Source organism: Ambystoma mexicanum, unplaced genomic scaffold (assembly GCF_040938575.1).
Source record: "Ambystoma mexicanum isolate Mex_15411 unplaced genomic scaffold, UKY_AmexF1_1 Mex_scaf65, whole genome shotgun sequence".
Classification (NCBI taxonomy): Eukaryota; Metazoa; Chordata; class Amphibia; order Caudata; family Ambystomatidae; genus Ambystoma; species Ambystoma mexicanum.
The window spans coordinates 437621-455341 of NW_027182483.1; positions in this window are offsets into that span (position 1 = coordinate 437621).

Below are 17721 nucleotides of genomic sequence, written 5' to 3' on the forward strand. Positions count from 1 at the left end.
TTCTACAGTCTGGCTTCAGAGCACGACATGGGACCGAAACGGCCCTCCTCGACCTAAAAAATCAAATGGATGACATCAGAGACGCTGGCAAACCTGCGCTCCTGCTGCTCCTTGACCTGTTGGCCGCGTTTGACCTCGTGGACCACAATATTCTCTGCCATCACCTCTCCATTGCAGCCAACTTCTCTCCCAAGGCATGTGCGTGGATCACCTCTTTTCTACAGGAAAGGGCCATGAAGGTCTTCTCCGACTCAGCATGTGCCTCTCCTAGTCACATTACATGTGGGGTGCCTCAGGGCTCCTGCATTGCGCCTACCCTCTACAACCTATTCACTAGGCCCCTCTTCAACCTTCTTGACTTCATGGGCATCCCATACACCAACTATGCTCATCCCTCTCACGGATGACTGAGACGGACAGGACCACCCTTAATTCCATTTATTGCACTATCCAAGCATGGATGACAGAAAATTGGCTGTGCCTCAACAGTGACACAACAGAGCTTCTGCTGATCGGCTCAACAACCATGTTGGGCAACCTTGACAAGAACCATTGCTCTTTCACCATTGATAATATACCCATAGCTGTGTCCCATACAGTTAAGACGCTGGGAGCCTATCTAGACTCTAATCTCCAATGAACAGGCAGGTCAAAGCCATTGCCTCCTCATCGGCATATTATGCTAAACTGCTCAATGCAGTAAGACCCTTCCTAACCACACAGAACTGGCTTACCATTGCTAGGGCTACTATCGGCTCAAGACTGGACTACTGCAATGCTCTCCTGAGAGGGACATCTTGCAAAAACATTGCCAAACTCCAACTTGTCCAGAACACCCCCCTCAGGGCCACCACAGGATTCGCTAGAAAGGACCACATATCTGACCTGAGAAGACAGGTCCACTGGCTTCCCGTTAAACAGAGAATAATTTTCAAAATCCTCTCCCTCACCCACAAATGCCTCCATGATCTTGCGCCCCCCTACCTCGCCCAGCACGTAGCCATGCCTACATCTGCTAGGCCATCCAGTCCAGCCTATACCAACATGATCGCCAAGCCCAAAACACACAGAGTGCGTGCAGGGGGCTTCAGCTTCCCAGCCATTGCTGCCACCCACTGGAACGCACTGCCCTCGCATATCAGGGGAATCGACTCTCACCTAGCGTTCCATAAAGCCATTGAAACAAGACTATTTGCCTGAACTGTTAATTCCTATCTCTTACTTTGAGCACTGCTGTAACCCCCAACTGTATGTTGTAACTTAGCGCATACGTTGTAACCAAGTAACCGCTTGTCTTAATTGTAATACTGCTTAAGTACACATGTAAAAAGCGCCTCAATGCCTTTGGGCTGTAGTGCGCTCTACAAATGTAAAAAATAAAGAAAATAAATATTGCAGACTGGTCTCAAATCCCAGCTTCACAATTAACTAGTGTGTGTGATCCTTGGCAAATCATTTGATCTCACAGAAGTGTCCACAAACCATTCAGTTGACATGTCTATGCTACACACAAAAAAAACTCACTCAAGGTACTGCTTCATATATAATGATGTTAGGCCACTTAATCTGCACAGCACATTTATTTGTCTCTTCTAAAAACATTTTGGTATGTAACCTGGCATCATCACATTTAGTGTCCAAGGCTACATATGAGCTCATTTTCTGTGGTATTGCTTCCAGAGATGTCAATGCATATGCAAATTAGGGGAGGCTTCATGTAATGCACAGCCACTTAAATTATAAACCTGGCAACTTTCAATGGAAAGCAAAGTTCACGTTTGTCATGAGTTTAATGCCAGCATGCATATCAAGTTCCCATCAAATGGCATGTGCATTAATTAAAAAAGACTAGCCTACGCTTCGCATGCTTGGTTTGGACTATAGAACCTGGTAATACATGGGTTAACCATAATCTTAGCTTTTGGTGCGGTCACTGACTGGAGATGGTGTCCAAATGGAAACATGTACAATACCCACAGCAACACAGGCCAAGGCACTGCAGCTTTGCATGAGCAATGCAGACTCTCACATGCATACAGACCGCAGCCTTACATGTGCACACCTAGCCTTTCATAAGCAGCATATCTTTTCAGGTACAAACAACTGTAGCCTTTCACATGCATGCACACCAAAAATCTACATGTGCACACTCAGCCTTTCACATCCTTTCAGATGCATGACACAATAGCCTTTTGCATGTGCACATGAAAGCCCATCATGTTTAAGGCCATTGCAGTCTGAGTGGAATATAGAGCTCAGCAAAGATGAACAGCGAAGAGAGGGGGATTAGACAATTGATTTAGGAAGCAAGATGTGTGAGAAAGAAGTAGATGAAAGAAGAGCCTCTCAGAAGTTATGAGGGGAGATGGGCAAGAAAGAAAGTTATTGGGTTGGTGGATACATGAGAGCAAAGTGAACAAAAAAAATGGATAGACCTTTTTAAGGGTGCAAAAGTGAGCAAACAAATTATGAAATATAAAAATGCTAGGGATCAGAGGTGGAAGCAATGACAGATCAGAGAGAAAGGGCCAACTTGTTTAGTGCCATCCTGCGTCCCTCCAATATTTACAGCAGAAGACAAGCTCCCACACAGTCACTTATCTGCAGTTTCCATCAGCCAAAGTGCTTGATAAAAGTGAACTTTGGGGTCAGCCTGCAACCTGCATCTCTGCTTTCCTTTGTATAGGCCCTGTACTGTCCTGGAGCTTGGTACAAACAACAATAAACATGCTCACCTTCTCTGAAATTACATTGCAGTTAGTGTGAAATAATTTATAAAATGAAAAGCAATTAATCATTCTTGTCTAGTGAATTGCAATGCGATACTGATTATTTTGTGCCTTGTAGGAGGAAGGAGTGGAGTGAGAAGGGTAAGAGTGGGAGAGTAGAATGTTTGGCGTTTTTAGTGACTTGCACCATTTTACAGAAAGCACATTTAAATTTGTCATCTGTTGCCATGGGTCGAGTCCATTTACCTTAGGCCGAGTAGGTACACTTAGTTACTAGACCCGCAAGTCTAACCGAATTTGCAAGGCCTCACTCTGTAATTTCTTACTCCAGCGGTACACAAATGCTGTATTGTTACTTGTTTTATGTCTTTAGTGACATTAAACAGATTAGTGTACCATTGCTTATCAAATGGTTTTTGCTAATCAGAAAATGTTAATTAGCAAACTCTAGCAATCAATTTTTGAAAACTAATTTGTGCCTTGAATCCTTTTTGTCCTGTTGACCCCGACTTCTTTAAGGAAGAGGGTTGTTTTTGTTCTTAAATCAGTAATCTTTTTGACCAACTCCCTTTGAAAGGTGATGGGTGGCGGGGCCAGAAAATCCTAAATTCTCAAATCCCAATTTTTACCATCCAGCTCCCCCCCCACAGGCCTTTCATTGGAGGGCTGTCTAAAATTCGAATCATTCAAGTTTTTATGTCACTTTCCAAACCCAGACCATACAGGGGGTAGTCTGAAAACAAACCGCTAAGTCACCGAACTGTGGGTGAAATCATTAATTGCCATATGTATATGTACAAGTTTGTAATAAAAAAAAAACTGTTAGCCTTTTAAGCGCGCAGGGAATTGAAATTGCACTCCACTACATCCATCTAGAAATGTGTTCTCTAACCAGCGCTGATTATTTGCTGAAGTGACATTTGTAGAAGTAAAGAATTGTGGTTTGTTTTCTTGTTGGCTCACTTTTGTGATTTATTTATGTTTATAGAAATGTATTGTGTTGTGCCCCTGGTAAAGTGATATTTTTCAGTGCAAGTTTCATAACACCCCCCACCCCTGCCTCTTTTGACTGGCTGCTTGGTTGCTTCTGATTCTTGTTGGGAAGGGGTGGGGGTGATCGCCCCAGGCCCAAAAGCAGTTTTGGATGAGGCAGAGACACAGGAATGTGGTATAGGGGCCACAGTTAGGTGGGCGCTGATAGGGAATCGAGCAAATGCATGCGGAAATTGGTTATCATGGGCGCCGCCAAATGGACCGAGATTCATAGACTTTTAATTCTTATGTTGCCAGCGTTAGTTCCCCAGCAGGCATGTGCCCCACAAAGGCATGAAAGTGCTCATCTTGTGTAAAGGCGCTTTATAAATAACTTGGCATTTCCTTATCACAATCACACATGTAGGGCATGAGCCTCCAACCTTTCACTCTTCCAGACCTAAGTAATAGTGCGTGTTAGGCAGAATCCTGTGCAGTGCCCTTACCACTACACACAATGAAGACTACAAGTGGTAATACAAGTTCACATTTGGTACAAGCCAGTACTACTATGTTAAAGTGGTAGCAGTAGCGGAGCAGCCAGGTTTATCTCAAGAGTATATGAGCAGTAGCAGAGATTACACAAAGGGAACACAATTACTGTGACTCAAGCAAACATTGACTCAATGTTTCAGGTAAAAAATATAAGTACATTTATTTTTAAACCATCTGTTATAAAGCACAACACTTCTATTAATTCAAAACCACACGTAAAATACACTACACACAACCAATTCACTTGGTACAGTATAACTCAAGGAAAGTACCCTATGTTTTAACGGACCGTTGTTGTGAAACAAAAGATGTTACCGGGAATACATATGCGATCACTTTTTGACAGTAATGACAGTTCGGTCTTAATGAAGATACGCGTATCCACGGCGAAAAATGTTACTGAGGCAAAAACACACTTAGCACCTGAGTTAACCAGAGAGAGTTGGGGGCAAAAATCATAGGCAATACCTTTGTCAGGGCAGACCGAATCAGAGAACACTCGTTGACAGAAATATAAGAGTCAATAGCCAGTGTCAAGTGGAACTGGGTTCCTGTTGTCGAAGATCACACAGTCGGACAATTCAAGATTCAACGTCGCCAGGAGTACTTAGATATTGTCAATGGAGGGAGCAAAAGTTATAAGAAGGAAGGAAGCCCAGGGCAAGCCTTGTTCCTCAAAGCAGAACTCAGTACCTTATTCAGGGAAGAAGCTGGTGCCACGGCAGTTGTTCCTGGTGGTTTTCTACAGACCCATGGTTCCTGGAGTACCGGCAAGGAGGACGTCTGGAGGGGTCTGCAACACACAGGGATGAAGCCAGCAGCAGCGACAGTGAATAAAAGGTGCGCTCCTTTAAAACAGGAGAGGCTCTTCAGATGGCTATCCGGCCCACTACAGCAGGGTGCATCGATTTCGACTAAGAAGAGGATCCTCTGGCTGTGGAAGATGAGCTGGTTGACCCCACCAGGCTCAAAGGAAGAAGACTCCGGACTGGATCTTCTCTGGTCGTCGAAGGGTAGATAGCCCAGGTCTGCAGCAGGGCTTCACCGGAACGGGGTAGTTGCAGCAGCTGTCTTCTTTTCCGCTTCTCTTCGGTTCCTGGTAGTTCCAGTGGTGACACTGACTTCCAGCCCAAGAGTCCTGCCTTTTATGTGAAAATCCCCCATTCACACAGCCTGGCTGTCAATCACGCATCAGGAGGGGTTGTCCAGCCCGGACAACCACCTCAGCCAATCATGGCAAAGTGCGACTTGGGTTTCCTAGGATACCCTGTGCAGGGGGTGACTACACCCCTCCCTCACATTCAGCCCACCTAGACACCCAGGCGCCCAGAGGAGGCCTGCCAAAAGCTGTTGAACAAAGAAGGCAAACCTGGTTTGCCGTGCAAAGTAAAACACAAGAAGGACTTAAACAAAAAGAAATGGCGAATAAACCTGACCGGAGCCAAAAGAAAGAGTATTTGGTCAAGCGGGTTTATGTTTGAGGCTAATATAATAGCCTAAAACAATACCACGTTTATATAATATAATCGTGGTAGAAAAGTTAGGGTAGATACCACTGCCACCAGCCAAGTCTAAATGTTAAAAGAGCAAAACAAAGCTCAGAGAGGCACAGACAACAAGGGGTAGGATTTAACCCTTTCCAGTACTCCATGTAAGATGGGTTGTATTGGGTCTGTAGTTAGGAGAGACTATGATAAGTTAATGGCAACTTTATCTGTTTCTGGGGGACAGTAGTCAGCCCCAGAAAAAGGAGTCATTGGGAAGTCTTTAGAGACAACCCAGTATTACTGCACTAAGGGTGCTGCGTAATACAAAGAATAAGTTGGGCTCATGGAGTTGTGTGCTCCAGAGTCCAAGATCACACAAGTAGAAATGCACATGACAAAACACTGGTAAGAGTGGGAAAAAGAGGCACACTCTTACCAAGTGGAAAAAATAAACTCCAGAATTCCAGCAAAGCTGCTGGGGGACTCACTAGGTGAGGGAAATTAGCCATAGACTGAGAATTCTCCCTAACAGTGCCCTGTCCCAAAGCCCCATAATTCAAAGGTACCACCCAGTCACAGGCCCCCTGACCATACAGCTGTTTGACCCCAATAGATCTGAACATTTCAGAAAGTGGGGACAAGCTGCCGTCAACACGGGCCATGTGATATGTGCTGTGAGGTGCTGGGAGGGGCAAAACAGACCTTGAAGTGCATATGGGGAGCTTTGGCCGTGTGCCTGTGTCTGGTATCGAGCTGGGACGGTTTGTAAATCAGTGACCTTGTATCTTCTGCAGTACCAGGTGTACATCTGGTTGGAGATGGAGAATTTAATTGTAGCTTTGTGCAAGCTGAAGTGTGAGGAGGAGCCTGCTGACATGAGGAGCCCACATGGAAGATGGGCTCGGTCAATTGCCTGCCATCCCCTATGCAGCAGGTAGCCTATGTATAGGGTTGTGCCAAATCTGCGATTTGTAACCTGTATAATTTACGTCACTGACTCTGTATGCCTTAAAGTCTTGCTAGTTCCTATTTCGGCAGAATGTTCCGAGGCAGCAGGGCTCTTTGCTGGCACATCTTTATTTTGGTGGAAATACACCCTGTTCTCCTTGCAAGAGGTGTGGCTGAACCTCTAGTGGATTGCATTTCTATGGGTTTGGTGCTGGTACTGGATCTTTTAGAATTACATTTTCACGACTCAGAGGTTGAGTCTTGGTATGATCCTTGGTACTATCCAGCTTGTCAACAATATTGGTTTGCTTTCACAGACTGCGGTTATCCGACGGGCCTGTCCCCACAGCCCTTCAAAGCCATAACAATTGGGTACTATACAAATATCAAACTACGTAAATGAATTGCTCATCTGTGGTTCTTTGCTCCAAGCCTTCTCCAGAGCGCTTTCACAACCCTTTGAATTTGATCCCTGTTCCCGCAGTAGTGCTTATATGCACATTTCACTATAATATCCTTTTTTAAGCTTTTTTTTGCCTTCGTATCCTTTCACTTTTATTACATCAAACGAAATATAACTCGAAAGTGTTCTCTATTCATTTTCGGCAACTCCTCGATGGGCCCAATGAAAATGAACCCTCACCATATGCCAGTACCTATGGTTCTCTGTTTGGAATAATAGGCCGCTCATGCAGACGCACACATTATGGGCTTGAAGTATTGAGTATGGCTTCAATAGACTGGCAATATGCAAAGAGTATGTGATAGTGTCTCTTAACAGATAATTATGCCATGCAAGAATAGCGAGCATGTGATGTAACGGCTTCTGAGGGTGATGGTCATGATTAGCAGAACAAAGTGCATTTTCTCCCTTGAACAAAAATATATTATTAAATCTCATATTTGTTTGTTTTTTAGGGAAGTAGAGGAAGAAGGCTTAACCCTGGTAAGTAGAAATCTATTTTTTGTTATAAGCAGTCTGTAGGATTCTGCCCCAGATGTGGTAACGATGAAGCTTCAGTTTACGACTAACACTGTGCACCTTTATTGCTTGTGTGCAGTCTGGACATCTGCCATGAAGAATGTTATGAAGTACAAATGTAAAGCAATCTATTTACAAACACTACAAGACATGGAGAAAGGTACTGCAGCATAGGAATTAAATTGGCAGGCCCCTCGATATTAATTAATGAGAATATATGAATTACGAAATTGCCACTAAGCATCTTTGTCTGTGATTTAGGATGATGACTTGCAAAGAAATTGCATTCAGTAAATCTGATTTAACCATGGAGAGGGCTTTACAATCCACAATTCACAATTTTATTTAGTGCTTTCCGCATGGGCGCTAAAAAAGGAAAGCCGTCGGTGGGAGCCTGAAAGAAGTCCCTCCAAAGCTTCAAGCACTATTTGTGCATAAGCGATTCAAAAAGGTAATGTACCTGGAATGTAGTGACCCCAGTTAAGACCAAACCATTTTCACTCAGAATCTAAGGCGTAGAAGACAGTCTCAGGAACACAGGCTACGTAATATTTGTTTTCCATTGGGGTGGACTGTTCTAAATATCAAGTTAATTCAAGTGCAAGCTATTCAGCTTGTATTTGTTGCAGATTAGATCTACAGATACTGTCTCAATTTAGCCCTGATAACCTTTGATAGGTTGAAAATGGCTTTTTCTTTGCTTGTTAGTTGTAAATACCTGAACTTTCTGTTTTGTATGTTGGTTAGAGTGAACAATCTGTTCGTGTTTGGTTTAATGAAACCTCATAAAACATTTCATTGGAATTTGAATTGAATACAGTATTTGAGGCATAAACTGCTGGCAATTGAAGACCTTTGTTGGTTTGCTGCTGGAACCTGATATTTTAGATATTTGTATGATCCTTGGTACTCTCTAGCTTGCAAGCCACATTGCTTTCAAATTGTAGATTTTCATATATTACTAGGTGGTGTAACTCGGACTTTATAGTGTAACCTCATTCTAGACTACATTATCCTTATCATTGTGGTCCCTCTTCCTCATTGTAGTCCATCATCCTACTCCCCTTCATCTTCTCCAACCTAGTTCTTCTAATTTTTGTTCCTTATACTAGCCCTTCCTTTCTCCCCAATTCTATGCCCTCTTCCTTATTCCTCACCCTAGTCCTGATTCCTTTTCCATGCCCTTATTCTTTGTCCTTGTGCCTTTTTTATTCCTAGTTTCCCTTCCCCCCTAACATTATTTATAATCATCATAGCCCCCTTTCAGTGCCACATTTAGATAGAATTGTGAATATTAGGCTGCGTCACATCTAGACGGGACTTGTGAATCTCAGCCTGGGCCACATTTAGATGGAAATTCCGAGATATTCACTCACCACATCTAGAAAGAATTTGGAAATTAGCGTGCATCACATCTAGATAGCAATGCCACTAACAAACCCACTGAATCTCAAACCAAACCCCAGGAACTTAATTTCACCCCGACAACAATACCAATCACACATATCCTTGCAAAGCAGAGCACGACAGCTACCAACCGAAAGTTCAGTGAACAATGCTAACCGAACTACTGCCAACAGCACATTGCTCCTCGCTTGCACTTTTCCTGCTCGGTCCTACTAACTCACGCCATCCCCTTTCCTTTTCAGATCCGCCAGGGGACCACTCCGGTGTTGATAGTGTGCGTTCCAAATGTCCTTTACATTAACAAGCAGTGCTGCGCTCCTACAGCGACGTGCACCCTCCATACTTGTGCAATGATGGCAATATTTAGAACCATCGCATTGCACATCCCAATTCCCTCACAGGGGACCGCAAATCACTGCATTCTCTCTCCCAATCACAACAATGCCCAAGACAGCCTAGGCAAAGCTTTTTAGAGTTTAGAAGTTAAGCTCAAACTTCACAGTTAGGTAAGAAATGGAATTGCACTAGGACCAGCTCCATGCCACGGGTGCCACCTGTACAGAGAGGCTTTATATGTAAGTTTAACTGAGGCCTGGGAAACCAAAAGGTGGAAGGGCGGTCTGCTTGCCTTAAATCCTTTCCCTTTGTAGTGGGCGGAAGGGCAAAACTGTGGATCCTTAGCCGATGTAATTTAAAATATTAATTTAATTCCCATTTGTTGGAACACTATGGGTGGTTGTTTTTTGTTAAAATTCAGAATTAACAAAACTCACTTCCCAGCGTTCGCTGAAACTATAATTTAATTGGGTGATCCCAAGGCATAAAATAAGCAGTCTCGTATAGCAGTTCGCTATGCAATTCTGTAGGATTGCTAATTAGACACTTGTGAAGCAAAAATAGCTATTTGCCCTGTTCAATGAAAGCACAGCTCGCCCTGCGCTAGGGGAAGCTCTTTACCATTTTTTCCTCTGGTCACTGCAGTAATCATCTCCTCCATTAAGTGCCAAAGACCTGTGTTGGGAGTACTGTCAAGATTTCTTTATGCATGTAATTGCAAGCCAGAAGTAATCCGGGTGGCCCTTTATTAAACCAACTAAATCCTGTCTGGCAAAGACCAGTATGTGTTAACTTTATATTTTTTAAAGGAGTCATGCAATACCATTCCTTGGTTAATTGCAGTATTGCTACTGTAAAAAAGTGCAGTGTCTCCATGCTTTACAGTAAACGTTAGGTTAGTATATCTAAATCTCAGTGTCAACTAGATTTCATTTTATTGGGGAAGATGTATCCTATAGAAGAGTGAATACTTGTACATGATTACACAGCCACATACTTTGGATGGTAAACTTAGTTCAGTGGCCTACTGGTCACATACAGCTGCAACTGGACATACTGGTGCTCAACCCTTGAGCTGAACCCATACTCCTGTACATCCAATCTTATCACCCCTGTTGCTTTATACCAGCTAGCCCGAAAGTGAGATGGCCACAAAATACAATTTTTCAACTACCTTGTTCAGTTCTCTGCCTGCTATGCCATCCACGCTGCTTAGTCTCTTACTGTCTTTCCTCTCACATAATGAATACACAAAACAAACTAGATATGTACACAAAGTAGTGATCAATAGTTCCATCCAGTCTGTACAGCTACAGATCTGCAATACCATCCACTGTATTTAGCCTCTAGAGCTCATTTTGCTCTGATTATGATTGTCTTGTATAAAAGCACAAACGTGAGAGGTGGCCAAACTGTTTCCATAGCCATTTTATCGTATCTATTTCTGTCCATTCAGACACTCATCCAGGGCACTCAGTCTACTCGCCCACTTGAGTAGGCTTATGAAAAAGTACCATTTGCAGGGGACGTTTAATATTTACTTTGTTTGCATTAAATGTCAAATATTTCACTGTGCATGTCTGGTCTCTGGATGGCAGCTGCATGCCAAACATAGTGGGTTTTTGGTGACTTGCACCATTTTACAGAAAGCGCGCTTCATTTTGTCATCTGTTGCCGAGGGTTTAGTGCATTTCCCTTAGGCCGAGTAGGTAAACTTAGTTACGCGACTCGCAGGTCTAGCAGAAAATCCTAAATTCTCAAATCATCCCATTGTTTACCATACAGCTTCCCCAACACAGGCCATTCATTGGAGGGCGGTCTAAAATCCCCAATTCCCAAATCATTCCAGTTTTTCTGTCAGACCCACCTCACCCCCCAACCCAGACCATAGAGGTCAAAGGGTTGTAAAAAGCATGTTACGTTAAGTTATGTAATTTGATATTCGTATAGCACCCAAATGTTACGGCTTCGAAGGGGGGGCCTTAGGGGGGAGGTGGGCGGAGGCCCGTCTGATAACCGCAGTCTGTGAAAGCAATATGAACACAGGACCAAAAAAAATGCTGAGTGGCCCTGTGTCCATGTGAGTGGCCCTGTGTCCATGTGAGTGGCCCTGTGTCCATGTGAGTGGCCCTGTGTCCATGTGAGTGGCCCTGTGTCCATGTGAGTGGCCCTGTGTCCATGTGAGTGGCCCTGTGTCCATGTGAGTGGCCCTGTGTCCATGTGAGTTGGTCTCTGATTTGTCCTGGCCCTGTGTCCCTATGATTCGCCCTGGCCCTGTGTCCCTATGAGTTGCCCTGGCCCTGTGTCCATATTGCTTTCACAGACTGCGGTTATTAGACACCCCCCCACTCCCTTCAAAGCCATAACATTTGGGTGCTATACAAATATCAAATTTCATAACTTAACGTAAAGTGATTTTTACAAACCTTTGTGATCCCTGTTCCTGCAGAAGTGCTTAAATGCACATTCCGCTAATCTTTAAGATTTTTATTGCCTGTTCACATCAAATGGAATCTAATTCTAAAGTGATACCTCTTATTCATTTTCGACAACTCGATGCACCCAATGAAAATGAAGCCTCACCATATGCCAGTTCCTGTTTGGAATGATGCAGACACGCACTGTATGGGCTCGTAGTATTCAGTATGGCTTCAGTCTTTCTCGTTAGACTGGCAAATCGTGAAGAGAATGTGTGATGGTGTCTGCTAACAGACAGTTATGCCATGCAGGAATAGCTGGCACGTGGTTTAACTGCTACTTCGGGTGATATGTAGGTGGTCATGATTAGTGCATATTCTCCCTTGAACATAAATATATTGTATTAAATCTCATATTTGTTTATTTTTTAGGGAAGTGGAGGAAGAAGGCTCAGCCCTGGTAAGTATAAATGAATGTTTTGTTATCAGAAGCAGTCTGAAGGATTCTGCCCCAGATGTGGTATTGCTTGTGTGCAGTATGGACATCTGCCATGAACAATGTTATGAAGTACCAATGTAAAGCGATAGATTTACAAACACTACAAGACATGGAGAAATATTCCACTGCATAGTCATTACGTTGGGAGGTCGCTCGATGATATTAATTAATGAGAATATTCATGACGAAATTGCCACTTTGATAAACATCTTTGTCTGTGATTAAGGAGGATGACTTGCAAAGAAATTGCATTCAGTAAATCTGACTCATGGAGAGGGATTTACATTTCACAAAGATAGGTACTCCGAGTAACTTAGTTTTACTCCTGAACAGTATGTTTTCATTGGTAATTCTAAAGTCCCTGTCCCTCTTTCTAGTACCTGGACTCTTATCCCAAGCCCATGCTCTGTCCTAGCCTCTTTCCTGCTTTAGTCCTTAGTTCCTTATATTGGTTTCTCTTCCACCCCAATATCCAGTTCCAGCGCCAAACCCATAGGTCTTGAATTGCCAGTAGTTTATGCCTCAAAGTGGTTGTATTTTGATGTTCCATTCTGTATCCCATGCATATTTCAATGAAATGTTTTATTAAACCAAACACGAATAACACATTGTTAACTCTAACTCAACATACAAAAGAAGAGTTCAGTATTTCTATCTGAACAAGCAAAGAAAAAGCTAACACGTAAAGCTAACACGTTTCGACCTATCACAGGTTCTCATTGGGGCTAAATTGAGATTACATCTGTAGATCGCTTTCCTAATCTGCACTGAATAGCTTGCGCATGAATTAGCTTGGTATTTAGGGCTTTCCTCGTCGGCGCCCTTTAGAGAGCCTGAGGGAGGTCCCTCCAATATAGAAGCTTGGAACACTATTTGTTCATAAGCGATTCAAATAGGTAATGTACACCACATTACCTGTCGTCGTCTTATCTGCATCATCTGTGTAGTAAGCCTTGCCCTAAGATCATTTCTCACGTGCAGTCATAACTAACACAAGGGATTCTCATCCCTCTGGTTTCCCATTGTGCTCCACGCCACGTGTTGATCTGTTTAACAGCACGATTACATAATGGCCCACAACCCACTTACCCCTAACAGCCTTACATACCCTGCATTGCTATGTTTAACAGTCTGCCACTGTATAGCCATCTTAGCATAGAACTGTATAATTGCTTCCAGACTGTAGGAAGTGTGCTAAGACTATTGCCTCTGCTAACCTATTTTAACCTACTAGCTGCTCAGTTGTATCTAGATTGCTAAGATTATTGCCTCCGCTAACCTATTTCAATCTACTAGCTGCGCAGTTGTATCTAGATTGCCTGATAATGTATTAGCCCATTGCATCTGCCAACCTATATTAGTCTACAGCGGCTGATTCGCATCTAGATTGCCCGTAAATGTACTAAGCCCTGCCACCTATATTAGCCTATAGTTGCTCAGTCGCCAGGCAATGCATGTACGCATATAAATACTATTGCTCTGCCACTGCCTAGATCTGTACCCACAACCCTCCATAGCACTTAATAATCTACTTGCCTTATCATTGGCCAAGACCCTTGCTATAGTTGTTGCACTCGAGATGCCCACAGATGATAGGATAGTAGGTGCCTTTCCCTCTAAACTTCCATTACAATATGACAGGTTGGTTACTGCTCATGATGTTTCCTTACTGCATTGTTCCACACGACTTACCCTGTACAGGTTCCCATTTTATTACCTATGATAATGGCCTAGCTAGAGTAGCATGCCCCTGGCACCACCCCATCCCCTGTCCTACGCCCTTTTTGCCATCTACCAATCCTTTTCCCCAGTATCACCACCTGATCAACACTCAGACCATATAGCAACCCAAAAGCCTCATAATGCCAGCAAACCACACCTACCCATTACCAATAAATGGCATAAAATGACTACTCCATTCCTCAGTGCACTCAGACGCTCTAGACTTAGATCCTGGACCCACACCCCTCCTTGGTGCCCGATTAAGGACCTCACCAAAGTTAAACTAACAATACAAATCCCACTACTAGGCCTCACAAGAACCCAAAGACTCTGATCCTGATTCATAAACCTCCCTAGTACTCACGATTCTGCCACCTTAGGGAGAGCACCTCCACTAGCGACACAAACTAATTCCTCTAAGAGGAGTACCACAGCCAAGCAACAAACGACTGTCACAGAGACCAAGAACACTTGCCCCAGTCCTCTAGTCCTAGCTCCACCACCTCCTATAAACCTCAAAGCAGCCCTCATTAATGCACGTTCCATACGTGCTCATGCCACAGAGATACATGACTACATTACTGAGCAACATCTTGACCTACTTATTGTAACTGAAACCTGGCTCCACCAAGCCTCCGGACCATCTCTTTCTATTGCCATTCCTCCAGACTATACCATCCTTAGGACGGACAGAACAAAATCAGTAGGTGGGGGAGTAGCTATTATAGCTAAAAACCATCTCAAAATAAGAACCTGCCCCATAGAGAACCCAGACGGTTACGAAGTCCTGTTAGCTAAACTAGCCACCAACCATAAGACTACTATAAATATAATAACCATCTATAGAGCACCGAATACCAAATCTCAGCCATAATTAGACATACCATTACTACTAACGCCACTCATTAAACCCAACACAAAATGTATAGTCCTTGGTGATCTGAATCTCGGATTTAATGATACCCAAGACCTTAAAGCAGAAGCACTACACAGTGCACTCAAAGACATGGCATTCACACAACTTGTGAATGCCCCTACCCACACAAAAGGGAGCATACTAGACTGGATACTACCACTCAATACTATAGTATCCATAGACTCCATTGATATAGTACCCTGGTCAGACCATCATAGTACTAAACTTCTCTATCCTGTGCAATGAACCAGACCCACCTAAAATTATCACAGCGGAATCCTGCGTAACTAGAAACATCCGTAAACTCTCAGCAGAAAGCCTCAACCCGTTGTTAGCTAGCACCCTTAATGACAAAAGTATCAATATTGAGAACCCCTGCATCTTGGCTGACATTTATCATGAAAATCTTACCACCACAATTGATACCCTAGCACCTTGTGCCAACAAAACCAAACACAATGACAAAAAATCCTCCTCCTGGTTTAATGAGGAACTAGTCTCTCTTAGACGGATCAAACGATCGCTCGAACACTGGCTAAACAAAACCCGCTCACCAGAAGCCATAGAAGGATTCAACACCGCAAATAAAACATACAAAGTAGCCATCATCGCCCACAAAGCAGATGCCCTTAATATCAGAATCACAAATGCCTCCTCTGATACTAAAGAGCTATTCACTATACTCAAGGAATTGGAGAATCCAATCCCTATTATTAACCCGGTCCAACCAAGCAAAGGATGGTGCACCACCATCCAAGATGCTCTTGCTACAAAAATTAAACTACTACAAAACAAAATGATCTCCAAATGAAATCTCCTATCTGACAAATACACCACGTCTAACCAAATCACCAATCACATAGAAGGCACTACTCCTCCCTTCAATTTCACCCCAGAGTCCCATGAGATAATACATAATACCATAACCAAACTTAAAGCATCTAACTGCAAAGGAGATAACTTCCCAGCACACCTAGTTAAACTATGCACCCCACACTTTTACTCCGATAATCACTAATTTTCTGAATGCCTCGTTTAATTCCAATCTGGTCCCAGTTAGCATCAAAGAGGTGGTTGTCACCCCACTACTAAAAAAAAAACGACGTTAGATCCACTAGCCCCCACAAATTAGCAGCCCATAACGGTCCCGTTTTTGCTAAAAATCATTGACAAGATAGCTTATAATCAACTACAAACCCACCTTGAACAAAATAACCTACTAGGAGCTAGACACTCCGGCTTCAGGCCCAACCATATTACTGAGACGGCCCTCTTGGACCTGAAAATCCAACTAGATACCATCAGAGTCTCAGGAAAATTAGCTACCTTATTGCTATTGGACTTATCAGCAGCATTTCACCTGGTTGACCATGACAAACTATACAACACACTAAAAAAAGACTTTAATTTTTCAAATAACGCCACCCTCTGAATCAAATCTTTTCTAGCGGACCGCACTTCCAGAGTTGCCATCGGAGAATATGCAGCTGACCCTATTGCAGTTCCCATAGGAGCCCCCTAGGGATCCTGCCTCTCCCCTACCCTTCATAATGCATATACTAAACTCCTATTCTCAGCACTTGACGATATGGGTGTCATCTACACTAACTTCGCAGATGACACCCAGATCCTCATCCCCATTACAGGGGATTACACCCATGACACATATACCATTAACAGAGTATATGCTATAATTCAAAATTGGATGGCCCTAAACAGCCTTTGCCTCAATGACGAGAAAACCGAGGTTCTCATCGTGGGCTCCCAAAAAAGATTAAGCGCCCTCCATCCTGACTACACATCAACATCGACGGCACTCAGATTCCAGTACTCAAACAGGTCAAAACTCTTGGGGTGTACATTGATGCCAACCTCACTATGCACAAACAAAGCTCTCTCCTCTTCTACAGCTTTCACAGCTAAACTTATTGCTCTCAAGCCGCCAATTCCTTACGCCCACAAACTGCATTACATTGGCTAGAGCGCTGATTTTAACTAAACTGGACTATTGCAATATCCTATTTCTAGGAACTTACAAATCTAACATAAACAAAATTCAATTACTTCAGAATAAAGCTCTTAGAGCGGCTGTAGGTATAAAGAAATCCGATCATATATCCAACATCAGGAGAGAAAACCACTGGCTGCCAATTGAAGCAAGAATTATCTTCAAAACACTTAGTGTGTTCTTTAAATGCATCTCAAACAAATTAAAGAACACACTATCTACCTTAACAAGACCATCAAGAAAAAAATCTCCTGTAGGTCACTCAGATCCAAAAACCTGGCCTTCTTGGAAGTACCACAATACAAATGCAGCAGAGCAGGAGGAAGCAGTTTCAAAATCCTAGCCCCGTTGCATTGGAACGCACTACCTCTTAGTATTAAAAACGAGGTTACCTTATGTTTTAAAAAAGCGTTGAAAACCTGGTTATTCAATAAATATTAAACAACCATTGTTAATTCCATCACCACCCCTTTGACTGACTGTAATGTAGTATAAGAAAGTTATTATTTGAATGTAACCGCTACTCTGTATATAAATGATTTATATGAACACTTGAATGCAACTGTAACACTGCAAAATAAGTGATAACATGTCTTTCATTTCGCCGTGATACCCGTCGGTCTGGGCGAGTAATAAATGTAATAAATAAATAAATACCTGGAATGTAGGGACCCCAGTTAAGACCAAACTATTTTCACTCAGAATCTAAGGCGTAGAAGACCGTCTCAGGAACAAAGGCTATG